We start from the raw sequence: 26,839 nt of genomic DNA, 5'->3' as shown, positions 1-26,839 counted from the left end.
CTGGCTGTCTCAAAAAACGCCACCCTGACAAAGGCACCAGGCAACATGGCCGCCCTGGCCTTTGCCCAGTTCTGAGGCAGCAGCTCCCGAGGTTGCTTTTTCTTTTGCAGTGTTTGTGGCTTTTGGTTCCCAGTGTTTGCTTCTGTCGTGATTCTGCCCGAGACAGGCTTTGCCTTGTTGCCCAGGACCAGCTGGAAAGTGTGGCGCCAGTGCAGCAGCCTCCAGCTCCTGTCTCCTGTTGTTCTCCCTCTGAACTCTGACCAAGGCCTGAGTGCCATCCTGCCCTGGGCCTCCCCTGGCTCTGAGGGAATGTTCAAGGGGGCCCTGCTCATTCAGTCTGTTCTGAGTTGGACTGCACTCAGTCTTCCTCCCTCTGTAGTTTGTGAGTGCTCAGACCAGGTGAGAGAAATGACAGGGTTCAGTTTGTTTTATGTTCTTTTTAAGACTTGAGAAGCTTGGAAACACAGGCATAAATGCATTCTCCCTCTAGAGAACCAGTACGCACAAGTTGATGTGCCTTAGTCTAGGTTCTGTTGCCATGACAAAATACCTGAAGCCCAGTAAATTGTAAAGAGTAGATATTTCTCGGCCTCATGGTTCTGGAGACTCTCATTTCTAAGAACGCGGCATGTGGGCATCTGCTGAGCCTTTGCTGTCCTCTGAGTCATACTGTGTCTTGCTCTAAGGTGAGGAACTCCATGCAAGTGTCCCGAGTAGCCTGCATTAACCTCTGACAGGGTTTCTCTGGTCCAGTCCTCACAGATTCCTACCAAGGCCCTGGCCCCAAGACTTCTGTGACACCACCTCTTGGCTGCTACTGGTCCCCTGGGGAACCCTGGCTGTCCAGGTTCTTTGCTGAGAGAGCACCAGTGCCCAGGTCTCCCTCAGGGCCCTGGGAGAAGGCAAGGAGGCCCAGATGGCAGCCCGAGCCTCTTGCAGCTTGCTCCACAAAAGCCAGATCCTCCCTAACAGGTAGGTCTCCTGGGAGGGAGGCTTCAGTGGCGCACAGTGTTTGCTACCTGTTCCCTCAGGATGGTGGGAATGCTCCAGCCAAGGCCACCAGCCTGGATCCTGAGAGCTCTTCTCTGCCCTTCTTTTCTGCACGAGTGCCAGCCAGAGACAAAGTCACCAGGGAACATTCACCTTGGGTTTTGCTACCATTGTTGGAGTACATTCTCAATGGTGCCTTTTTCTTTTGCATTGTTTCATTGTTATTAATTTGTTTTCTTTTAAATTTCAGTTTTTTCCTAAGGGATGTACCAAAGACTGAGTTCAAGGTTCCCGAGCCACATCCCTAGCCTTATTTTGTATTTTTTTATTTACAGACAGAGCCTCCCTGAGTTGCTTAGTGTCTCAGTTTTTCCTGAGGTTGGCTTTGAACTTAGGATCCTCAGGTATCAGCGTCCTGAGCCGCTGCGATCACAGGCATGAGCCATGGGGATCACAGGCCTGTGTCATCACGACCAGATTTAATTTTGAATTTTGAGGTAGGTTGAGCAGGCTGGCTTTCATCTTTTGGTGTCCTTGCTTCAGCCTCCCATTCCTTTCTGGTTTTGTTTTCCATTTGCAGTTAAACGAAAGCAAGAATCCTCAGAGGACATTATTGCTCTGGTTTTGGGGAATTTAATTTGCAAGTCTACCTTGTGCACTCCCTTATTGTTTGCTTGCTGTCACTTACCCAGCGGTTTCTCAGAGCTAACACCAGATCAGAGAAACGAAAAAGTCAAGTGTGTTTGACTTTATTTCTAAAATATTTGATAATTTTGAAAAAAAAAATCTATAGAGCTGACAGGTATATCAATCACGTATCTTAGGCAACTTTTTTTTGTTGCTATAGTAATCCTAGAGGGCCAGGTCGTAGCTCAGTGGTACAGTGCTTGCCTAGCACATGTGAGGCACTGGTTTCCATCCCCAGCACCACATTAAGAAAACTAAACATATAAAATAGAGCTATTATGTCCATCTACAATTAAAAAATAAAAATAAAAAAACCTGGAGGTTGAATTTTCTAAATAATAAAGTGTCTCCAGGTGCCTGGCACATGCCTACGATCTTGGCTGCCTGGGTGGCTGAGGCAGGGCAATCGCAAATTGTAATCTTGCTATGACTTAGGGAGACCCTTAGGTAACTTGGATAAATCCTGTCCGAAAATAGAAAATCCTAATGATTTGAAGAAAATGACTGGATATGTTGCTCTGTAGTTAAGTCCCCCTGAGTTCAATGTCCAGTACCAAAGATAAAAAAGGAATAAAATCTGTTTAGCTCATGGTGCTGGAGACAGGAACGTCCACGAACATGGCCCGGGGATGTGCTTGACCATTGGTGAGGGTCTTTGGGCTACATCCTAACATAGAAGAGGCCATCATGAGACAGAGCAGTCCCGCTGGAGAGAGTTGACTCTGATAGCAAAGTCACTCCTGAGCACACCTATTAATCCATGAATGGACTGATCTCTGCATGAAGGCAGGGTCCTCATGAGCCACTCACCTCCCACAGACCCTACACACACTGCCCTTTCAGAGATAAGTCATGCTGTCATTTCAATGTTTGTTCCATGCTGAGGTTTCCATCAATACCATTAAAACTCCAGGTCAGTGGTGCATACCTGTGATCCTATTGGCTAGGAATTTCACCTTTCTCCTTTGGGCTTCAAATGTGGTAAAACAAAGTTTTAGGAAGGATGACATTCATGAGAGTTCATGTTCTTCAGCTCCTCAAAGCTGTGCTAACAGAAGTGTGCTCTAAATGATAATAGGGGCATTAATTCCAATTGATTACAGTATTTTTTTCCCCTCAAGTCTGGTTCACTCTACACAAATGTGGGTATAGATTTAACAGTATACATAGAAAGAATCCTAAAGGTTAATGGGTCCTCTGGAAGGTTACTGCTGGTGCTTTTCTTTTTCTCGGCACGTGCTCATTTTCTGATCCTTGTCAAACATCACTCTTCAAAGCACTAATGAGTAGGGCTTTGTGGCCCACAAGTATAATCCCCACAACATGAGCTGCCAAGGAAGGAGGAATGTTAACTTGAGGCCAGACTCAGCAATCAGTGAGGCCCTCGGGAAGTTGGTAACACCCTGTGTCAGGATAAAAAAAATTAATCGATCGAGGGCCGGGAGGGTTCTGGGTATGTTGCTGTGTGGTTCAGCATCCCCGTATTGAGTCCTCGGTACAAAATCAATCAATCAATCAATCAATAAAATGAACTGAAGGGAAAATACTGTTGAAGGAAGAGAGCTAAAACTGCCAATGAGATGATTCTGTAAGCCATGTGATGAAATATCACTTATAAGGAACAAAATATTCAGAAAACACATAAAGATACACACCCCAGGGAGCAGGTAAGTAGTAGAAGTGCATTTAATGGTATGGGAAAGTGTTAATTGTTAATGAGAAGAAAAGGATGGAAATGAAGGCAAAAGTAAATACAAGTCACATGCCCTCCTCCATTACTCATGAGAAATTATTCCCCCCCCCCCCATTGAGTTCAGGAGAAGAGAAACCAAAGGACTGATGGAATCCCCACTGCCCTGGGAGCATGGCCAGGTCACTGACCACCTGGGTTGGTGACTGGTTGGCCACAGAAGATCTCCTCCAGCTTGAGCAGCTTCCTCAGTTGTCTGCTTTCATCCCAGGGTTTTTTCCTCTGATGGCTGTTTGCTGTTTGTGAGCTGCATAGCCTGTAACACTGAGCCACACTCCAGTGGACCAGATCCTCTGGAAATGAAGTTCCACCAGGACAGGTGTCCTCAGGAAGGAGGAGTAGATTCAGGCCCCAGTGTGATTTCTGATGAAACCTGAAAGCAGTCCCCTGCTAGAGACCAAGGTAGGAAGGTCTCAAGTTGGAGGCCAGTCTGGCCAGCATGCAAAATCCTGTCTCAAAACGAAGAAATGAAAAAGTTTTTGGAAATCCCAATCCAAATTCCAAAACAAAAAATACATCCTGGCTAGCTTGTTCCAACAACACAAAGGGCAGAAAAGAAGGGAGCCAGGTTTCCTGAGCCTTTTTCTCTGGGCCGCGTTTTTTTCAGACAGGAAGGGCGGGAGAAGGGCGGTCAGGATGAGTTCTGGTGGCCATGTCTGCAGCTCTACTGCCATCGTGCGGGAACAGTTTCTAGATACCCAGCGCCATTCAACCCTCCTTCCCAGGAGGCCTAGCTGTTCAGCAAATGTGGCCAGGTGGTTGTTCTAAGAGGCTTCCGCTGTGCTCTGGGCCCCCTTCTCTTCTCCTAGGGCCCTAAGGTAGACCGGGCACTGGCGCTCCCTCACCTCAGAACCTGCAGAGGATGGGCCCAGCTAACTAGGGGCAGCCAAGAGGTAGTCCCACAGGAAGTCATGGGTCAGGGCCTAGGTGCCAAGCTGTGTGGACTTAACTCTGAAAGGATCCTGCAGGCGCTTGTGGATACTTCTTTCTTGTTCAGGTTCCTTGGTGCAAGAGGTAGCAATGCCTTTCGTGAAGTCACCATGGTGTTGTGCTCAGATCCCTTCAGCCCCTAGGTGGAACAGAAAGGCAGGACAGTTCTAGGTGGCATAGGGCCCCATCAGATGGGTGTGCAGTAAGTCACAGGCAGGCCGATTGTCTAAGGGTTAGGGTGGTCAGAAGAGAAGGCAGAGAATTGGAAGTTCTTCTAGTGCAGCCAATGTGCTAGAGACACAAGCACCAAGAAGACCCAGGAGGATCAACTCAAACCTCAGTTTGGAAACCTGTTATTTGGTGGAGCCTATGCAAAAAATTGGCTTAAAATGTATCAGTGGTATTATTATAGAAGCCAAACCTATGTAAGTTTAGAGGAACATATAGGCATAAATCTTCCCATCCTTGGATTTGGGAGTGGTTTCTTGAAAACAATGCTGAAAGCAGAAATAAAAGACAGATGGATGCTCAGGAAGTCATCTCCTTTTGCCTCAAAGGAGCTGACCACCAATATGAAGAGGCAGCTAGCAGAATAAGAGAAAATATTTGCAATTATCTGGAAACATTCTAACACCCAGAATTGTTGAGGAAAATTGGAGTTGAGTAAGCAAAAGATTATGGATGTTTCACATGATGTCTGATGATGGTGGTTTTCTCTCCGTCAGAACACGGCTGATTTCTGAATCCTTTGCAAGTTTCATGTCCTAGTTACCAAAGAGAAAAGACATGACCCATCTGTAGGTGACAAGCAGTCATAGACATGCAGGGTAACGCCAGGGAAAGCTGTCACAGGCCATTCTGTGATATGGGAAAACGCTGGTGCTCTAGGGTGAGATGATGAAGTCGTGAGAGAACATCTGTCAACTGTAGGAGAAGAATTGATGGTCCCTCCCATGCACATGTCACTGCTGGTGGGATTGTAGAGCATTCAGTCTTGAGCTCTCTGAACCCCCCGTGTAAGGACTGCACCTAAGGGAGGCCTCCTCCTGGGCCCACCCTGCCTAGAGCCTGGGTCCCAATGGAATAGGAGTCCAGGGAGCCTGGGATGGAAGTGAGTTGGGCTGACACCCAAGAGTCCTGGGGCCTATGTTGCTGCTTCCCTGAGCCCTTGGTGTTTTCCAACTCCTTCCTAGGCAAGGATGCCAGAGGTTTGCCTCCAAGAGCCCCAGACAAGTGGATACCATGAAGAAACGCTGTAGAAACAACACTGAGTGAGGAGCAGAAAGGGGAAGACTTGTGACATGGAAACTGAGTTCTGGAAGAGAGAAGGTGCCCATGGGGTGAGTGGCTCAGGTCTTCATTTTCAGATTTAATTTATCCCTTTTTCTCTCTCTCTTCCTCTCTGTGTTACTGGCGGGAAACCCAGGAGTGTACACATTGTATCTCACATTGATATCACATGGAAACAAAGAGCCAAATTTTAGGAGTGGAACACATTTCCTCAAAAGAGCAAAATGCAAGAAAGGCAGCCATAGTTTCTGAGGTCTTTCCTCTCTTCTGAATATTTTTTTTTCCCCATTGTTTGGGCAGAAGCAGAGCACATGGAGGAAAGCGTAGGTCAGCCTTGCCAACCTGAGGACATAGTTTCTTGGAGCTCAGAGCCCAGAGGTCTTCGTGCACTAAAGCCCCTGCAGGTGAGGAAGGCAGGGCCCGTGGGAGGTCCAAGGGGGCCAGGTTCAAGCGTGGCATGCCAACCTCTTTGTAGGCCCAAGCAGAAACAATCACAAATGCAGAGTCTTGGTGGGGAACCTGGGTAGTGATGGACACCAGAAATGAGCACACAGGTGCCACCAGAACAGACCTGTCCTTGTTGTTCTCACACTGCAAGGAGAGACCCAACTGCACGGTGGCCTCAAGAAAGGCCATGCTTGTTCTTACTCCAAGAGGAAGAACACAAGGCTGCTACCCTCAAGCCCTACATTGGGCTTTCTTTTCCTTTCTTTTCTCTCTCTTCCCTCTCCTCCTCCTTTCTTGGCCTACTACAGAGGTGGTTTATATTACTGACTTGCAAAGTTTTCATTTTAGTATTAATTTAAATGTTGAAAGAATGACCCCTTCCTAGATAATGGGCAGGAGGAAAACAAGAGACACCTACCTCCACTCTATCTATCAGTTGATGGGGCGCCCCAGGATCCACAAGCCTCTTATAGTGAGTGACAGGAAAACATTTTTTTTAACATTCGTTGTTTAGTTGTATGTGGACACAATACCTTTATTTTCATTTTATGTGGTGCTAAGGGTTGAACCCAGTGCCTCATGCATGCTAGGCAAGCATTCTTTCCTAAGCCACAATTCCAGGCCCAGAAACCCCTTCTTCTGGGCTCAGAAATTGCAGAGAAGGGCACCTTTCAGTAGCAGATGAACCACAGAGAGCCTCAGAGTCCTAAAGGTCAGTAAGAGGGCTCTCCCAGGTCACCTGCACAGTGTGGCCTGGGCTTCCAGAGCAGAACACAGCATAAAGGGCCTCAGAGAGCCATAGGCTGTCCCTCAAAGAGGGACCTTGAGCCATTCCAGTGCCCGCAGGTAGCCCAGGAAGCCTGTTCCAAGGGCTTTCTCCTGTGAGGCCAGTGCATGGCCATGTGGCACTTGGGGGCCAGGTTTCCCATCTCTACCACGTGAGAGTCCGCCGGGCTGCGCCAGTCAGTGGGCAGGGGACCACACTGCAGCCCACCATGAGCCCAGTCGCCATGGCCAGGCACAGCAGAGGCTCCATGGCCACCTCTGGTGGCGCCATTTACTGTCTGCAGCACAAAATCTCTCCAGATGTGGTGACCTTCGGTGACAGTAGCAATGCCAAAACCAGCCACCCCGGGGCTCAGGTTCCTGTTCTCCCAAAAGAGCTGCCCCCGGCCGCGGCTTCCGGGAATTCAGCCCCTCCTCGCGCTGGGCACCCAGGGCCAGGGCGACCTCCCTGCATTGCAATTCCTTAGCGGGTCCCTCCTCTCCACTCCACTCAGCTCCGAATCGAAGCCCCGCCCCACGACTTCCTGTGACACCAGCTCCTGCCCACTGCTAGTCCCCTCAGGTCCCTGGCTCTCCAGGTTCTTTGCTGAGAGCGCGCCAGAGCCCAGGTCTCCCTCAGGACCCCGGGAGAAGGCCAGGAGGCCCAGAGGGCAGCCCCAGCCGCCTGGAAGTGGCTCCTGGAAACGTGGATCCTCCCCCACAGCCAGGCCTCCTGGGAAGGAGGCTGGGGTGGCGCAGGGCGTCTGGAAACTGGTTCCGCACGGTGGCGGTAGAGCTCCAGCTATGGCCACCAGCCCTGGGCCTGAGCGCGCCTCTCCCGCCCTGGCTGTCTCAAAAAACGCCACCCAGACAAAGGCACCAGGCAACATGGCCGCCCTGGCCTTTGCCCAGTTCTGAGGAAGCAGCTCCCAAGGCTGCTTTTTCTTTTGCAGTGTTTGTGGCTTTTGGTTCCCAGTGTTGGCTTCTGTCGTGATTCTGCCGGAGACAGGCTTTGCCTTGTTGCCCAGGACCAGCTGGAAAGTGTGGCGCCAGTGCAGCAGCCTCCAGCTCCTGTCTCCTGTTGTTCTCCCTCTGAACTCTGACCAAGGCCTGAGTGCCATCCTGCCCTGGGCCTCCCCTGGCTCTGAGGGAATGTTCAAGGGGGCCCTGCTCATTCAGTCTGTTCTGAGTTGGACTGCACTCAGTCTTCCTCCCTCTGTAGTTTGTGAGTGCTCGGACCAGGCGAGAGAAATGACAGGGTGTCGGGGTCTACTGAGCTTTTGTGAGGGTCTTCTTGCTAAGTAATAACCTGGAGGAGGTCATCACAAGGAGAGACAGGAAGCTTCCTGGTAGCACCTGGCCTTTATAGCAAAGTCACTCCCAAGAAAACCTATAAATCTATGAGTAGACTGAACCAGACTCTGCATGAAGGCAGGGTCCTCATGAGCCAATCACCTCCCGGTATTCCTTCAAGTCCCAGTAAGATATAATTTCAGGAATTGAGTTTCCAACAGAGGATTTCCAGGACACAGCCACTGAAACCATACCATGAAGAAACTTTTCAAGTGGAAACAAAAGCGCTAGGGGAGCCTCCTTTTTAAATCCCCATTGATGAGGGTTTATTTTCAACATTCCCCTAAAGATTTCAGGCTGGGAAATTTGAGGTGGGAGACTTGGTGGTGGTGATATTCATGTACCTTATGTCCTGTCTGCTGTGGTGAATGCAAATCTGCTCTAATCTCAACAAGGGTATACTCATGCATTAAAATTTCGTAGAGATTTGTTTTATGTGAGAGACAAAATGTTGATGAAAAGTATGGGGGTGGAGCTTTTTCTGTCTTGGGCACATACCTGTTTTCTGACTCCCTGGCAGGCATCATTCCTGAATCTACTAATAGAAGATGTCACAAATCATGTGATGAAATATAAAATGGAGTGTCTGGGGCTAAAACTCAGTGGCACATGGCTGGCCTAGCTTAAGTGAAGCTTAGGCCAGAGCAAAGCACTATAAATGCAGAGTACTAGTGTAGAACATGGAGCATTAGGGATAGCACTTCATAAATACATCAACAAATAATGTAAAGGCATGTTCTTCATCTATGATTTTATTGTAGATAATATATATATATATATATTATCTACAATAAAATCTACGAAATTAACTACAACCTAAGGTCCCCATAAAGTCACAGAAAATAGGGGAACTGTATCCATGCCATGGGAACATGTGGGGTTCTCATGTTTAATTAGTAGAAAATGATGTATCATGCCCTCTTCTGATGGCACATGAGGAATTATGGCCTCACATTCAGTTCCTAAGACTAGGGCAGAAGGAATGCTGGAATCCCTGCTGGTCTTGGAGCATGTCCAGGTCACTGACCACTTGGGTTGGTGCGTTGTTGGCTAGAGAAGATCTCCTCCAGCTTCAGCAGCTTCCACAGTTGTCTGTTTTCAGCCAAAGAGTTGATCCCCAAGGAGATAATGTGATGCTCTGGGATCTCCAGACCCAGTGACACTGTGTAAAATAAGACCTGAATGGACAAAATCCTGTGGAAAATGAAGTTCTACCAGGACAAGAGTTCTGAGGAAAGAAGAGGAAATTCAGCCCCAGTGTGGTTTCTGATGAATAATGAAAGGCACCAGGTACTGAAAGCTGAGCTCCTGGGCGAGTCCCATGTTGGAGGCCAGCGTGGCAAATTTGCCTGGCTTTGCTCTTCCTTCCAGCCTGCCTCCCTTTCTTTCCTTCCTGGAGATAAGAACCAGGGTCTTACCTATTCCTTCTCTGTTTGGCATCCACTAGAAATGAAAACCAAACTTCTAATGGTGAAGCATGTTACATCAAATTGAGCCAAATGCAGGGAGCCATAGTTTTCTGGAAATGACTGGCTTGATTTTCTTTCTCTCCTTTTTTTATTTTTCAAATCGGAGTGGTAGAAGCAGAGCAACAGAAAGGAAGGCTGGTTCTCTCTTGTGGGGCAATACTACCATCCTGAGGAAGTCCTTTGAAGAAGCCCCACCCCCTGAGCCCATCCTTCATGAAAGGCCTAGGAGCTGACCCAGACAGGACCCTGGGGTGCCTGAGGTCCCATTACCAATCTAGGCCTCCAGGCCTATTATTGGTCTAAGGCCAGGTCAGAGCAAAGCACCATGAATGCAGAGTCCTATTGTAGAATGTGGAGCATTAGGGACAGCAGGACTGAGCCTACAGGTGCCTCAGTATGCCCCGTCCTGCTGTTGTCACACACCTGCAAGGAGGGATCATACTGCATTCAGTCTTGATCCATCTGGACCCTCCTGGGGGGGCCTGGGTCTACATCTGGGACGGAAGTGAGTCAGGCATACAACCAAGTGTCCTGCTGCCTACATTCCCTCTTCCCCATGTCCTTGGTGTAAACATTTTCTACTCCTTCCTAGGCAAGCATACCTGAGCTTTGGCATCCAAGAGCCCAAGACAGTGGGATACCATGAGGAACCACCAGAGAAGAAGGCTGAGTGAAGAGCAGACATGGGAAGAGGTGGTCACGTGGAAAGTGAGTTCACAAAGAAAGAAGATGAAATAGGGTAGGCCCTTTTTTTTTTTTTAAGAGAGAGAGAGAGAGAATTTTAATATTTATTTTTTAGTTTTCGGCGAACATAACATCTTTGTTGGTAATGTGGTGCTGAGGATCGAACCCGGGCCGCACGCATGCCAGATGGGAGCGCCACTGCTTGAGCCACATCCCCATCCCAAGGGTAGGCCCTTTTTGACTTTTTGGTTATTGTTTGTTCAATGTGGTCCTGCCATGGAACCCAGGACTGTGAATGTTAGATCTCACATTAGTATCCAATAGAATCCAAAAGGAAAATTTAAGCGGGGGAGCACATTTCCCGAGACTGAGGAAAATGCAGGTCCACACTTTCTGGAGTGTCTCTTCTTCTGACAATTTTTTTTTCTTTTAAATTGGAGAGGCACACACAATGGGCCGGGAGTCAAGTCTGGTGAGAGAAAAATTTTCATAGAGTCCCACCCCATAAATAAGTTCTGCATGAATATCTTAGCAGGTAAAGGAGGCAGGGCCAACAGCAGGTCTATTGGGCTGAAGTTCCAGCTGGGCTTAGCAACCTCCTCGTTGGGGGCCATGCAGGACCAAAGCACAAAGGCAGAGTCTTGCAGAAGCAGATCCGTGAGAGACACCAGCTTTGCCTCCAGTGGTGCCAAAAAAACTGGCCTGTCCTGCTGTTCTCACACAGCTTCGAGGCAGGATCCATGTGCTATTAAACTGATGTCACAAAAGGGCATTCTGTGTCTTGCTCCAATGGAGAAACGCGAGGCAAGTGCCCTCAGTAACCTGCGTTGGCCTTTGACAGGGTTTCTCTGGTCCAGTCCTCACAGATTCCTACCAAGGCCCTGCCCCCAAGAGTGTTACTGGTCCCCTGGGGAACCCTGGCTCTCCGGGGTTCTCTCTTTCTTCTTTCTTTGGCTCTCCAGGTGCTTTGATGACAGAGCACCAGTGCCCAGGTCTCCCTCAGGGCCCTGGGAGAAGGCAAGGAGGCCCATTCATTCAAGCCTCCTTCCCAGGTGGCCAAGCTGTTGGGCAGATGGGGCAGGCAGGGAGTTGGAAGATCCTTGGGCTCAGATCTGGGCCTCCTTGCCTTCTCCTAGGGCCCTGAGGGAGACAGAGTCGGTTCAAGGATTGTGGCCCGTCCTGCCCAGATGGCAGCCCAAGCCTCTTGCAGCTTGCTCCACAAAAGCCAGATCCTCCCCAACAGCTAGATCTCCTGGGAGGGAGGCTTCAGTGGAGCACAGTGTTTGCTACCTGTTCCCTCAGGATGGTGGGAGTGCTCCAGCCAAGGCCACCAGCCTGGATCCTGAGAGCTCTTCTCTGCCCTTCTTTTCTGTACAAGTGCCAGCCAGAGACAAAGTCACCAGGGAACATTCACCTTGGGTTTTGCTACCATTGTTGGAGTACATTCTCAATGGTGCCTTTTTCTTTTGCATTGTTTCATTGTTAATAATTTTTTTTTAAAGAGAGAGTGAGAGAGGAGAGAGAGAGAGAGAGAAAGAGAGAATTTTTAATATTTATTTTTTAGTTCTCGGCGGACACAACATCTTTGTTGGTATGTGGTGCTGAGGATGGAACCCAGGCCGCACGCATGCCAGGCGAGGGCGCTACCGCTTGAGCCACATCCCCAGCCCCTCATTGTTAATAATTAAAAAAAAAAAATTTTTTAGTTGTAGATGGAAACAATACCATTATTTTATTATTTTTTTATTTTTATGTGGTGCTGAGGATCGAATCCAGTGCCTCACACGTACGAGGCAAGCCCTTTGCCACTGAGCCACAATCTCAGTTTAAAAAATTTTTTTTCCTATTATTATTTTGTAGGGGGGAGGCATACCAGGGATTGATCTCAGGAGCACCGGACTGCTGAGCGACATCCCCAGCCCTATTTTGTATTGTTTAATTTAGCAACAGGGTCTCGCTGAGTTGCTTAGTGCCTTGCAGTTGCTGAGGCTGGCTTTGAACTCGGGATTCTCCTGTCTCAGCCTCCCCAGCCTCTGGGATTACAGGTCTGCATTACTGCACCAGGTTTAAGTTGTGAACTTTTGAGGTAGGTTGACCAGGAGGGCCTCCATCTGTTGGTGTTTTGCTTCAGCCTCCCAGGCCTTTCTTCTGCTTTTGTTTTTAATTTGGAATTAAGTGGAGGCATGAATCCTCACCCTGGTATCATTACTCTGGTTCTTGGGAATTTCATTTGCCCCATGGTTCCTTCTCCACTCCCTTATTATTTACTTTGCTTCTCTTTACTTGCCCAGCGGTTCACAGGGCTAACAGGAGACCAGATAAATTACAAAGTATCTTTGACTCATTTTCTAACACATGTGATGACTTTGAAAAAATATATAGTCATATATGTGTCCTTCAGAGTTGAGAGGTAGATCAGTCATGCATCCTAGGCATTTTTTTTCCCATACTATAAGAATACTGGAGGGTTACTATTTGGTAAAAAATAAAATTTTGCCAGTTGTCCTGGTGCATGCCCGTGTCCTGGTGGCCAGTATGGCTAAGACAGGAGGAACGCAAATTGCAAAGTTGCTACCACATAGCGAGACAATTAGTTACCTTAAAAGATCCTGTCCCCAAATAAAAACTCATTAGAAGTTTAAGAAAAGGATTGGGCATGCTGCTCTGTGGTTGAGCATTTGTGGGTTCAATGCCCAGTACCAAAGCCAGAAAAGGAATAGAATTTGTTTGGCTCATGGTTCTGGAGACAGGAATGTCCACGAACATGGCCTGGGGATGTGCAGGCCCATTGGTGAGAGTCTTTGGGCTACATCATAATATAGGATGAGGCCAGACAGAGCAGTCCCACTGAAGAGTGTTGACTCTGATAGCAAAGTCACTCCTGAGCACACCTATTAATCCCTGAATGGCCTGATCTCTGCATGAAGGCAGGGTCCTCATGAGCCACTCACCTCCCACAGTCCCTCCAAATACCATCAACCTGTAATTCAGGGATTCAGGTTTCAACCCAGGAATTCCAGGGGACACACACTGCCCTTTCGGAGATAGGTCATGCTGTCATTTCATTGTTGGATGCTGTGGTTTCCAACAAAACCACTAAGACACCAGGTCAGGTGTTCATAAGCTGTGATCCTATTGACTAGGAATTTCACCTTTCTCCTTTAGGCTTCAAATGTATAAAACAGAGTTTTAGGAAGGATGACGTTCATGAGAGTTCATGTTCCTCAGCTCCTCGATGCTGCGTGAAATAGAAGTCTGCTCAAAATTATGTTAGGAGCATTAATTCAAATTTATTATGGATTCTTTTCCCCTCAAGTGAGACTGATTCTACACCAATGTGGGTATAGATTTAACAATATACATAGAAAGAATCCAAAAGGTTCATGGGTCATCTGGAAGGTTTCCTGCTGATGCTTTTCTTTGTTTTAGCAGGTGCTCCTTTTGGACTCCTCCTTAAACATCACTGTTTAATTCACTAAATTCTAGAGCTTTCTGGCCCATACCTATGATCCCAGCAATATGAGAGGCCAAGGTAGGAGGACTGCAAGCTAGTAGGCAGACTCAGCAATGAGTGAGGCCCTAAGGAAGTTAGCAAGAGCCTGTTTCCCGAGAAAAAATTAAAATTTCAGGGGTAGGGTGTACTAGCTCACTAGTACAGCAAAAATGCATAAATAAATACTTTCGAAGGGGAAAAAACAACTATTTCTTGATAACTTGATTCTGTAAGCATTTTTTTTTTGTGGTGTTTTTTCAGACAGGAAGGGCGGGAGAAGAGCTCTCAGGAAGAGGGCTGGTGGCCATGTCTGCAGCTCTACTGCCATCGTGCGGAAACAGTTTCACCATACCCAGCTCCATTCAAACCTCCTTCCCAGGAGGCCTAGCTGTTGGTCAGATTGGCAAGCAGGGATTTGGAGGACCCTTAGGCTCAGATCTGGGCCTCCTTGCCTTCTCCTAGGGCCCCGAGGGAGACCTGGGCACTGGCCCTAGAGGTCAGTTCAAGGACTGTGGCCTGTCCTGCCAGTGTCTGGGCCTTTGGCGCTTGGCGGGCGGGTTGCTCATCTCTACCATAGAGGACTCCATCAGGCCAATGGGACCTACGCAGGTTGCTGCCGGGTACTTCTCTGATCAGCGAGAAGGAGAGCCACCGCAGCCCATGATAAGCATAGACATGGTGGCCATACACAGCCCTGGCTGCATGCACAGCTCTGGGGGCACTACCTTCTGCCTGCAGCACATAATCTCCTCTCTGCTTGGGACACATCAGCCCTGGACATCAGTAGCTAAGCGGGAGACAGCTGTCTTGCCTCTGGTTGTTGCCCTGCGAAAGCAACTGCCCCCAGCCCCTGCTTCAGGGAATTCAGCTCCTCCCTGCACTGGGCGCCTTAACCCCAGGCGACCTCCCTGCATTGCAATATCTTAGCAGGTCCCTCTGCTCCACTCCACTCAGCTCCGAATCGAAGCCCCGCCCCACGACTTCCTGTGACACCAGCTCCTGCCCACTGCTAGTCCCCTCAGATCCCTGGCTCTCCAAGTTCTTTGCTGAGAGCGCGCCAGAGCCCAGGTCTCCCTCAGGACCCCGGGAGAAGGCCAGGAGGCCCAGAGGGCAGCCCCAGCCGCCTGGAAGTGGCTCCTGGAAACGTGGATCCTCCCCCACAGCGAGGCCTCCTGGGAAGGAGGCTAGGGTGGCGCAGGGCGTCTGGAAACTGGTTCCGCACGGTGGCGGTAGAGCTCCAGCTATGGCCACCAGCCCTGGGCCTGAGCGCGCCTCTCCCGCCCTGGCTGTCTCAAAAAACGCCACCCAGACAAAGGCACCAGGCAACATGGCCGCCCTGGCCTTTGCCCAGTTCTGAGGCAGCAGCTCCCGAGGTTGCTTTTTCTTTTGCAGTGTTTGTGGCTTTTGGTTCCCAGTGTTTGCTTCTGTCGTGATTCTGCCCGAGACAGGCTTTGCCGCGTTGCCCAGGACCAGCTGGAAAGTGTGGCGCCAGTGCAGCAGCCTCCAGCTCCTGTCTCCTGTTGTTCTCCCTCTGAACTCTGACCAAGGCCTGAGTGCCATCCTGCCCTGGGCCTCCCCTCGCTCTGAGGGAATGTTCAAGGGGGCCCTGCTCATTCAGTCTGTTCTGAGTTGGACTGCACTCAGTCTTCCTCCCTCTGTAGTTTGTGAGTGCTCGGACCAGGTGAGAGAAATGACAGGGTTCAGTTTGTTTTATGTTCTTTTTAAGACTTGAGAAGCTTGGAAACACAGGCATAAATGCATTCTCCCTCTAGGGAACCAGTACGCACAAGTTGATGCGCCTTAGTCTAGGTTCTGTTGCCATGACAAAATACCTGAAGCCCAGTAAATTGTAAAGAGTAGATATTTCTCGGCCTCATGGTTCAGGAGAATGGCAAGTCTAGGAACATGGCGTGGGGTCTGCTGAGCCTTTCGTGGGGGTCTTCTTGCTGAATCATAATGTGCAGGAGAACATCATAAGGAGAGACTGGGGAAGCTTCTTGGACACACCTGGCTTTTATAGCAAAGTCATGTGATGAAATATAAAATGGAAGGACTAAGGCTGTGGCTCTGTGGCAACTGGCGGATGTAGCATGAGGCCATGGGATTCTTAGCACCGCATAACTACGTGAACAAATAATATAAAGGCATGGTCTTCATCTATGTCTAGAAAAAGACATATGTGTGTGTGTGTGTGTGTGTGTGTGTGTGTGTGTGTGTGTGTGATTATATATCTGTGTGTGTTATATATACACACAAAAACTAAAATAATATTTAAGAAATACACTGCAACATACCGGACTTTAGTTTTAAATGGACACAATATCTTTATTTTTATGTGGTGCTGAGGACGGAACCCAGTGCCTCATGCATGCCAGGTGAGAGGGCTACCACTTGAGCCACATCCCAGCCCCAGGGGAAATGTATTTTATGCAATGGGAACTTGTGGTGTTTGCAAGTTGAATGAGGAGAAAATGATAGAAATGGATACAGAGGTCACTATAACTATCATACCCTCTTCTGATGTCACATGAGGAATGATTGTTTGGCATTGAGTTCCTAAGACTAGAGCACAATGAATGCTGGAATCACTGCTGGCCTTGGAGCACGGCCAGGTCACTGACCACTTGGTCTCTTCCAGCCTCAGCAGTTTCTTTAGTCGTCTGCTTTCATCCAAGGTATTTATCCTCTGATGCTCAAGAACTCCAGAGCCACGAACACTGAGTATAGAAAGCCACACCTGAATGGACAAGAATCTGTGGAAAATGAAGTTTTACCAGGATAGGAGTCCTGATGAAAGAAGAGTGTTTTCAGGTCCCAGTGTGGTTTCTGATGAAAAACAAAAGGAAGGTACTGAAGTCTGAGCTAGTGGCAAAACTGCCACCCTGAGGACATCCTTTGAAGAAGCCCCACCCCCTAAGCCCATCCATCAGCCTAGGAGCTGATCGAGGCAGGACCCACTGGGTGCCTGAAGTCCCATTAACAATCTAGGCTGCCCAGTCTGTTGGTCTAAGGCCAGAAGAGAGCAAAGCAGCATAAATGCTGTGGCCTAGTGTAGAACATGGAGCATTAGGGACAGCAGGACTGAGCTTATAAGTGCCACCGCTGTCCTGTCCTCCTGTTGTCACACACCTGCAACGAGGGATTATACAGTATTCAGTCTTGAGACACCTGAACCCTTCTGGGAGAGCTGCGTCTACTGTAGGCCTCCCGCTGGTCCCACCAGGCCTAGTACCTGGGTCTGCATCTGGAGTAGGACTCCAGGGACCCTGGGACGGAAGTGGAAGTGAGTCAGGCACACAACCCAGTGTCCTGCTGCCTACATTCCCTCTTCCCCATGACCTTGGTGTAAACATTTTCTACTCCTTCCTAGGCAAGCAAACCTGAGCTTTGTCATCCGAGAGCCCAAGACAATGGGATACCATGAGGAACCACCAGAGAAGAAGGCTGAGTGAAGAACAGACATGGGAAGAGGTGGTCACGTGGAAAGTGAGTTCTCAAAGATGAAATGCAGAGTCTTGGTGGGGGACCTGGGTAGTGATGGACACCAGGAATGAGCACACCGGTGCCACCAGAACAGACCTGTCCTTGTTGTTCTCACACTGCGAAGAGGGATCCAAGTGCACGGTGGCCTCAAGAAAGGCCATGCTTGTTCTTACTCCAAGGGGAAGAACACAAGGCTGCTACCCTCAAGGCCTGCATTGGCCCTTCTTTTCTTTTCTCTCTCTTCCCTCTCCTCCTCGTTTCTTGGCAGACTACAGAGGTGGTTTATTTTACTGACTTGCAAAGTTTTCATTTTAGTATTAATTTAAATGTTCAATGAATGACCCCTTCCAGATAATTAATCCTTTGCATATTAAACACTTATTTCTGCAGGATATCTTCTATCATGGGAAGTACAGGGCAGGAGGAAAACAATAGATGCCTACCTCCACAGGAGGGCTCACATCTACCAGTGGATGGGGCACTCCAGGATCCACAAGCGTTATATAGTGAGTGACAGAAACCTGTTTTTACTTATTTTTTTTAACATTTATTTTTTATTTTTTACTTGTGGGTGTACACGATACCTTTATTTTCTTTTTATGTGGTGCTAAGGGTTGAATCCAGTGCCTCACGTATGCTAGGCAAGGGTTCTTCCCCAAGCCACAACCCCAAGCCCCAGAAACCCCTTCTTCTGGGCTCAGAAATTACAAGGAAGGGCACCTTTCAGTAGCAGATGACCCACAGAGAGCCTCAGAGTCCTGAAGGTCAGTAACAGGGCTCTCCCAGGTCACCTGCACAGTGTGGCCTGGGCTTCCAGAGCAGAACACAGCATAAAGGGCCTCAGAGAGCCATAGGCTGTCCCTCAAAGAGGGACCTTGAGCCATTCCAGTGCCCGCAGGTAGCCCAGGAAGCCTGTTCCAAGGGCTTTCTCCTGTGAGGCCAGTGCATGGCCATGTGGCACTTGGGGGCCAGGTTTCTCATCTCTACCACGTGAGAGTCCGCCGGGCTGCGCCAGTCAGTGGGCAGGGGACCACACTGCAGCCCACCATGAGCCCAGTCGCCATGGCCAGGCACAGCAGAGGCTCCATGGCCACCTCTGGTGGCGCCATTTACTGCCTGCAGCACAAAATCTCTCCAGATGTGGTGACCTTCGGTGACAGTAGCAATGCCGAAACCAGCCACCCCGGGGCTCAGGTTCCTGTTCTCCCAAAAGAGCTGCCCCCGGCCGCGGCTTCCGGGAATTCAGCCCCTCCTCGCGCTGGGCACCCAGGGCCAGGGCGACCTCCCTGCATTGCAATTCCGTAGTGGGTCCCTCCTCTCCACTCCACTCAGCTCCGAATCGAAGCCCCGCCCCACGACTTCCTGTGACACCAGCTCCTGCCCACTGCTAGTCCCCTCAGGTCCCTGGCTCTCCAGGTTCTTTGCTGAGAGCGCGCCAGAGCCCAGGTCTCCCTCAGGACCCCGGGAGAAGGCCAGGAGGCCCAGAGGGCAGCCCCAGCCGCCTGGAAGTGGCTCCTGGAAACGTGGATCCTCCCCCACAGCCAGGCCTCCTGGGAAGGAGGCTGGGGTGGCGCAGGGCATCTGGAAACTGGTTCCGCACGGTGGCGGTAGAGCTCCAGCTGTGGCCACCAGCCCTGGGCCTGAGCGCGCCTCTCCCGCCCTGGCTGTCTCAAAAAACACCACCCAGACAAAGGCACCAGGCAACATGGCCGCCCTGGCCTTTGCCCAGTTCTGAGGCAGCAGCTCCCGAGGTTGCTTTTTCTTTTGCAGTGTTTGTGGCTTTTGGTTCCCAGTGTTTGCTTCTGTCGTGATTCTGCCCGAGACAGGCTTTGCCTTGTTGCCCAGGACCAGCTGGAAAGTGTGGCGCCAGTGCAGCAGCCTCCAGCTCCTGTCTCCTGTTGTTCTCCCTCTGAACTCTGACCAAGGCCTGAGTGCCATCCTGCCCTGGGCCTCCCCTGGCTCTGAGGGAATGTTCAAGGGGGCCCTGCTCATTCAGTCTGTTCTGAGTTGGACTGCACTCAGTCTTCCTCCCTCTGTAGTTTGTGAGTGCTCGGACCAGGCGAGAGAAATGACAGGGTTCGGTTTGTTTTTTACTCTTTTTAGGACACAAGAAGTTGGGAATCCAATGTGTCAATATGTATGTCTTCCAGAGAACCAATGTGCACATGGTGATGTGTCTTGGTCTAGGTTCTGTTGCCATAACAAAAATACCTGAAGGTGAGTATTTTGTAAGAAATGGACATTTCTTGTCCTCATGGTTGTGGAGATGGGAAATCTAAGAACCGGACCTCAGTGTCTGCTGAGCTGTTGGTGGGGGTCTTCTTGCTAAATCATAATGTGGAAGAGGGCCAGCACAGGAGAGACAGAGGAAGCTTCTTGGAGACACCTGGCTTTTATAGCAAAGTCACTCCCCACAAAACCTATAAATTCATGAGTGGACTGATGAGTGCCTGTGCATGAGGGCAGAGTTCTCGTGAACCAATGACCTCCCAGAAATACTTCAGTTCCCGTTCACACATAATTTTGGGATTAACTTTACAACAATGGTTTTTCAAGGCACAACCATTGAAACCATTCTATGAAGTGACTTTAAAAGTTGAATGAAAATTGCTAGCATGATCTACTTTTCTAAAGTGGCCTTCAAAAACGAGTGTGTGACGAGGAGAGAGAGAGGAAGCTTCTTTGAGCCACCTGACTGGTGTCCTCCAGCCTGGATGATGGTTTATCTTCAAGTTTCCCCTTTAGATTTCAGGCAGAGAATGTTGAGGTAGGGGACTTAGTGTTGTGGTATTCATGTATCTTATGTCCTCTAGGCTGTGGTGAATGCAGACATGGAAAGAAGGGGTCATGTGGAAAGTGAGTTCAAAAAGAGAGAGAGAACATGAAAATGGGGTGAGTTGGTTTTTTTTTTTTTTTTTAATGTGGCCCTGGGATATAACCCAGGACTCTGTTCATTAGATCTCACGTTGATATGCAATGGAACCCAAAAGAAATTTTTTTTTTATCAGGGGAGCAAGTTTTCTGAGATTGAGCAAAATGCAAGGCAGCCGTAGTTTCTGGAGTGTTTCTCCTCTAGCCATTTTATTTATTTATTTCTTCCAATTGGAGGGGCACAAGTGGAGCACTAGAGGGAAATCTAGTTAGGGAAACATTTTCATTGGGTCCCATCCCATGAGCACTTAGTGCATGACAGCCCTAGCAGATAAGGCAAGGAGGGCCAGTACCAGGTCTGATGGTCCAAGATCCAAGCTGGACTAGGAACCTCCTTGTCGAGGGCCACGCAGGATCAAAGCACAAAGGTAGAGTCTTGTAGGAAGTGATCCGCGAGAGACACTAGGATTGATTACACAGGTGCCACCTGAGCTGGCCTATCGGGCTTTTCTCACTGAGCTGAGAGGACAGTGACATCAGAAACAGGCATTGTGTGTCTTGCTCCAAGGTGAGGGACAAGAAGCTAGTGTCCTCAGGAACCTGCAGTAGCCTGTGAGAGGGTTTGTCTGTTCCTGTCCACACAGCTTCGTACCAAGGCCCTGCCTTGTGACTTCCTATGACACCATCTCCTGGCTGCTGCTGCTTCCCTGGGGACCCCTGGTCCTGTGGGTTCTTTGGGAAGAGACAGCCGTTGATCAGGTTTGGAAATCCAGATTGCACCCAAGCCTCTTGTAACTCCCTACACAATTCAGTTTCTCCGAGCTAACACCAAGAGCAGATAAATAATAATGTCAATTGTTTTTGACTCTATTTCTAACATATGTGATAACTTTGTTTTTTCTTACAAAGTTGATAGGCATATCTGTCATGCATCTTAGGCATATGTGTATGTACGTAAATATATATATGTATATATATATATATATTTTTTTTTTTTTTCGATAAGACTATTGGATGGTGACTGTTTTAAAAAGAATCTAATTTCACTAAGTGCCCTGGCACTTTCCTGTGTTCCTGACGGCCTGGGTGGCTGAGGCAGGATTTGCGAACTTGTTACAACTTAGCAATACCCTTAGATAACTTAGAGAGATCCTGTACCAAAATAAAAAATAATAATCATTTTAAGAAAAGGATTAGACGTTTTTCTCCATGGTTAAGTACCCCTGTGATCAATGCCCAATACCAAAGCCAAAAAAAGAAAAAAAAAAGTTTATTTGGCTCAAGTTTCTGAAGACAGGCGTGTCCACGAACATGGTCTGGGGATCTCCTTGACCATTGGTGAGGGTCTTTGGGCTAAATCCTAACATAGAAGAGGCTATCCTGAGGCCAGACAGAGCTGTCCCGCTGGAGAGAATTGACTTTGGTAGCAAAGTCACTCTCCTAAGGAAACTTATGAATCCTTGAATGGACTGATCTATGTATGAAGGGTGAGTCCGGTAGAGCCAATCACCTCCCAAAGTACCTCCAGATATGATCAACCTGTAATTCAGGGATTCAAGTTTCAACACAGGAATTCCAGCGGACACACATCTCACTATTAGAGATAGGTCATGCTGTCATTTCAATGTTTGTTCGATGCTGTGATTTCCATCAATACCACTAAGACACCGGGTGTGGTGGTCCTCTCCTGTAATCCCAGCAGCTACGGATTTCACCTTTCTTCTTTAGGCTTCAAAGGTGGTAAAAAGGGTGTAGTACAGATAACAGTAATGAGAGTTTATGCGCACCAACTCCTTAAAGCTGTGGTAAACAGCAACCAGCTCCAAACAATAATATAAGCATTAATTCAATTTTATTACAGAGTTTTCTTTCGAGTGAGACTAATTCTACACAAATGTAAGTGTAGATTGATCATCAGGCATAGAAAGAATCCAAGAAAGTATTGGGTCCCCTGGAAGATTGCCTGAAGGTGCTTTACTTTCCCTTGGCACATGCTTATGTTTTGACTCCTTGTCAAATATCATTCTTTTTATAAATTTTAATTTTTTTAGGTGTTGATAGAACTTAATTTGTATTTATTTATAAGTGGTACAGAGAGTCTAAACAAGTGCCTCACATGTGCTAGACGAGCGCTTTACCCTAGAGCCACCATCCGGTTCCCCTCAAATATCATTCTTCAATTCGCTAAAGAGAAGGGCTTTGTTGCCCACACTTATACTCCCAGCAATATGAGAGGCTAATGAGTATGGCAAGCTAGAGGCCAGACACGGCAATGAGTGAGGCCCTAAGCAAGTTAGCAAGTCCCTGTGTAAGAATGAAAAGTAATCTTTGAGGTGGAGCAGTGGTGCTGGGTATGTTGCTCAGTGGTTCAGCATCCCTGTGTTCAATCATCCCTAAAAAAGTAAATAAATAAAACCCAAGAAATATAAAGAACCGAGGGTAAATTACTGTTGAAGGGGGTAAAAAACAGCTAATGATGATTCTGTAAGCCAGTTGATAAATTATTTATGGCCAAAAAATATACATAAAATACACAGATACAACACCATAGAGTCACTGTGTATTTCATGCCATGGGAAAATGTTATGTTTTATGGGAAGAAAATGATGGAAATGGATGCCAAAGTCTAAGTATCACACCATCCTCGGATTGCTCACGAGAAGTTATTGCCACCAATCTAGTTCATAAGACACCAAACCCAAGGAATACTGGAGTCCCCGCTGGCCTGGGAGCATGGCCAGGTCACTGACCACCTGGGCTGGTGACTGGTTGGGCACAGAAGATCTCCTCCAGCTTGAGCAGCTTCCTCAGTTGTCTGCTTTCATCCCAGGGATTTTTCCTCTGATGGCTGTTTGCTGTTTGTGAGCTGCAGAGCCTGTAACACTGAGCCACACTCCAGTGGACCAGATCCTCTGGAAATGAAGTTCCAACAGGACAGGTGTCCTCAGGAAGGAGGAGTAGATTCAGGCTTCTGATGAAACCTGAAAGCAGTCCCGTGCTGGAGACCAAGGTAGGAAGGCTTCAAGTTGGAGGCCAGTCTGGCCAACATAGAAACTCCGGTCTCAAAATTAAGAAATGAAAAAGTTTTTTGAAGATCCTAATCCAAATCCCCAAATAAAAAGGCAACTTGGTATCCTAGCGGTGGCTCCACAGGTTGAGACAGGAGGATTTCCAGGTGAAAGCCAGCCTCAACAAGGGCAAGTTGAGGGACTAAGCAAATCAGTGAGAGCCTGTCTCTAAATAAATTACAAAATAGGGATGCGGATGTTGCTCAGTGCTTAAATGCCCCTGAATTCAATGCCTGGTACCAAAAAAAAAAAAAAAAAAAAAAAAGGCAGACTGGATAGTTTGTTCCTTCTCTGAGGGCAAAAGACAATGGAGCCAGGTTTCCTTAGCCTTTTTCTCTGGGCAGCATTTTTTCAGACAGGAAGGGCCGGAGAAGGACTCCCAGGATGAGTCCTGGTAGCCATGTCTGCAGCTCTACTTCCATCGTGCGGAAACAGTTTCAAGACACCCAGTGCCATTCATGCCTCCTTCCCAGGAGGCCTTGCTGTTGGGCAGATCGGGCAGGCAGGGAGTTGGAAGATCCTTGGACTGCCATCTGGGCCTCCTTGCCTTTTCCTAGGGCCCTGAGGGAGACCTGGGCACTGGAGTTCCCTCACCATAGAACCTACAGAGCAGGGGGCCCAGAGCTGACTAGCAGCAGCCAGGAATTGCTCTCACAGGAAGTCGTGGGGCGGGGCCTAGTTGCTCAACTCTGGACTTCACCTGAGGGACACTCTGCAAAGGGTAATGCAGGCCCTTGTGGATACTCTTTCCTTGTTCAGGTCCCTTGGAGCAAGATATAGCAGAACTTTATGTGAAGTCACCATGCTGTTGTGCTCGGATCCCTTAGCCCTCAGGTGGAGCTCAAAGGACATGTCAGTTTTTGGTGGCATAGGGCAGCATCAGAAGTGTGTCCAGTTGTTTGCAGGCAGGCCCAATTGTCTGGAGGCCAGGGTGGTCTGAAGAGAAGAGCAGAGAAGAATTGGAAGAACTTGCAGTGTAGCCGATCTACTAGAGACAAGCACCAAGAACGCTTATGTTTGCAAAGCTGTTATTTGGTGGAGCCTATGCAAAAATTCACTTAAAATGCATCAAGGATCTCCTTATGAAAACCACACGTACAGCATTTGAGAGACAAATGTAGGCCTACATCTTGCTGTCCATGGATGTGGCAATGATGTCTTGGAAACACTGCTGAAAGCAGAAATGAGAGAAGACAGACTGAATGGTCAGGAAGTCATCTCCTTTTGCTTCCAAGGGAGTGACCAACAATAGGAAGAGGCAGATCCCAGAATAAGAGAAAAAAAGTTGCAATTACCTGGGAACATTCTCACACTCAGAATTTTTGAGGAAACTTGGCTTCGCAACCTCTTTGTATCGCCAGGCTGAAACAAAGCAGAAATGCAGAGTCTGGGTGCAGAACCTGGATAATGATGGACACCAGGAATGTGCACACAGGTACCACCAGAACAGACCTGACCTCGATGTTCTCAACACTGAGGAAGGATCCCCGTGCCATTGCACAGTGACATCAAGAAAGTGCATGATCCTTCATGTTCCAAGGGGAACAACACAAGGCTGGTACCCTCAAGAGACTGCATTAGCCTTTTTCCTATTTGTTTTTTCTTTCTTTCTTTTCTTTCTGTTTTTTTTTTTTTTTTGACAAGAGTATAGAGGTGGTTTATTTTACTGAGTTGTAAAGTTTCCGTGTTTATTAATCTAAATGTTATAATGAATGACCCCTTCCCAGAGAATTAACATTTTGCATTTTAAATGTTTATTTCTGTAGGACATCTTCTATCATTGGAAGTACAAGGCACGAGGGAAAAGACAGTCGTCCACCTCCTTGAGGGCTCACATCCAGCAGTCGATGGGGCGCCCCAGGATCCACAAGCAGCTTATAGTAGGTGACAGAAACCTGTTCTTCTGGGCTCAGTAATTGCAAGGAAGGGCACTTCTCAGTAGCTGGTGAGTCACAGAAAGCCTCACAGCCCTGCAGGTGAGTAACAGAGGGCGCTCCCAGGTCAGCTGCTCAGTGGGGCCTGGGCCCCCATAGCTGAATACACTGGAAATGCCCTATTATGGGGTTCGGAGAGCAACAGGCTGCCCTTCTAAGAGGGACTCGGGCCCGCAGGGACCTTAGGACCTTCCAGTGCCCACAGGTAGCCCAGTACACCTGTCCAAGGGCTGTGGCCTGTCCTGCCAGTGCCTAGCCATTGGACACTCTGGGGGGGGGGCGGGGGTTAGGGGTGTAGGTTGCTCATCTCTTGCGGGAAGATGCTGCTGCCCGGTATTGCAGCAGTCAGTGGGCTGCCTAGCCAACCTCAGCCCCTGATGAGTGCGGACCCAGTAGCCAGGCACAACTGTCACTGCATGACCAGCTCTCCTGGAGTTAGCTGCTGCCAGCACACAAAATTTCCTCTCCCCAGCAGGTGGCGGCAGCAACAACACAGGAAACAGATGCCCTGGCTCAGGTTCCTGTTCTCCCAAAAGAGCTGCCCATGACTGTGGCCTCGGGGAATTCAGCCCCTCCTCGTGCTGGGCACCCAGGGCCAGGGCTACCTCCCTGCATTGCAATTCCTTAGTGGGTCCCTCCTCTCCAGTCCACACAGCTCCGAATAGAAGCCCCGCCCCACGACTTCCTGTGACACCAGCTCCTGCCCACTGCTAGTCCCCTCAGGTCCCTGGCTCTCCAAGTTCTTTGCTGAGAGCCCAGGTCTCCCTCAGGACCCCGGGAGAAGGCCAGGAGGCCCAGAGGGCAGCCCCAGCCGCCTGGAAGTGGCTCCTGGAAACGTGGATCCTCCCCCACAGCCAGGCCTCCTGGGAAGGGGCTGGGGTGGCGCAGGGCGTCTGGAAACTGGTTCCGCACGGTGGCGGTAGAGCTCCAGCTGTGGCCACCAGCCCTGGGCCTGAGCGCCCCTCTCCCGCCCTGGCTGTCTCAAAAAACGCCACCCAGACAAAGGCACCAGGCAACATGGCCGCCCTGGCCTTTGCCCAGTTCTGAGGCAGCAGCTCCCAAGGCTGCTTTTTCTTTTGCAGTGTTTGTGGCTTTTGGTTCCCAGTGTTTGCTTCTGTCGTGATTCTGCCCTAGACAGGCTTTGCCTTGTTGCCCAGGACCAGCTGGAAAGTGTGGCGCCAGTGCAGCAGCCTCCAGCTCCTGTCTCCTGTTGTTCTCCCTCTGAACTCTGACCAAGGCCTGAGTGCCATCCTGCCCTGGGCCTCCTCTCGCTCTGAGGGAATGTTCAAGGGGGCCCTGCTCATTCAGTCTGTTCTGAGTTGGACTGCACTCAGTCTTCCTCCCTCTGTAGTTTGTGAGTGCTCAGACCAGGTGAGAGAAATGACAGGGTTCATTTTGTTTTTTTCTCTTTTTAGGACACAAGAAGTTGGGAATCCAATGTGTCAATATGTATGTCTTCCAGAGAGCCAATGTGCACATGGTGATGTGTCTTGGTCTAGGTTCTGTTGCCATAACAAAAATACCTGAAGGTGAGTATTTTGTAAGAAATGGACATTTCTTGTCCTCGTGGTTGTGGAGATGGGAAATCTAAGAACTGGACCTCAGTGTTTGCTGAGTCCTCATGA

General features: G+C 48.9%; 1 long non-coding RNA gene across 1 annotated transcript; it reads left to right on the top strand.

Moving 5' to 3' along the window:
- Positions 1-1,327: 1,327 nt before the first annotated feature.
- On the top strand, positions 1,328-25,468 carry LOC120889757 (uncharacterized). Its single transcript, XR_013431681.1, has 9 exons — positions 1,328-1,487; positions 5,551-5,697; positions 10,274-10,389; positions 10,481-10,591; positions 17,229-17,344; positions 17,732-17,847; positions 19,445-19,558; positions 20,155-20,233; positions 25,047-25,468. It is a non-coding gene; the product is annotated as an uncharacterized LOC120889757 (long non-coding RNA).
- The last annotated feature ends 1,371 nt before the right edge of the window (positions 25,469-26,839 follow it).

The sequence above is a fragment of the Ictidomys tridecemlineatus genome, chromosome X, assembly GCF_052094955.1.
Source record: "Ictidomys tridecemlineatus isolate mIctTri1 chromosome X, mIctTri1.hap1, whole genome shotgun sequence".
NCBI lineage: Eukaryota > Metazoa > Chordata > Mammalia > Rodentia > Sciuridae > Ictidomys > Ictidomys tridecemlineatus.
Note: the sequence above shows the minus strand (reverse complement) of the source record. Positions and strands in the feature narration are given on the sequence as shown.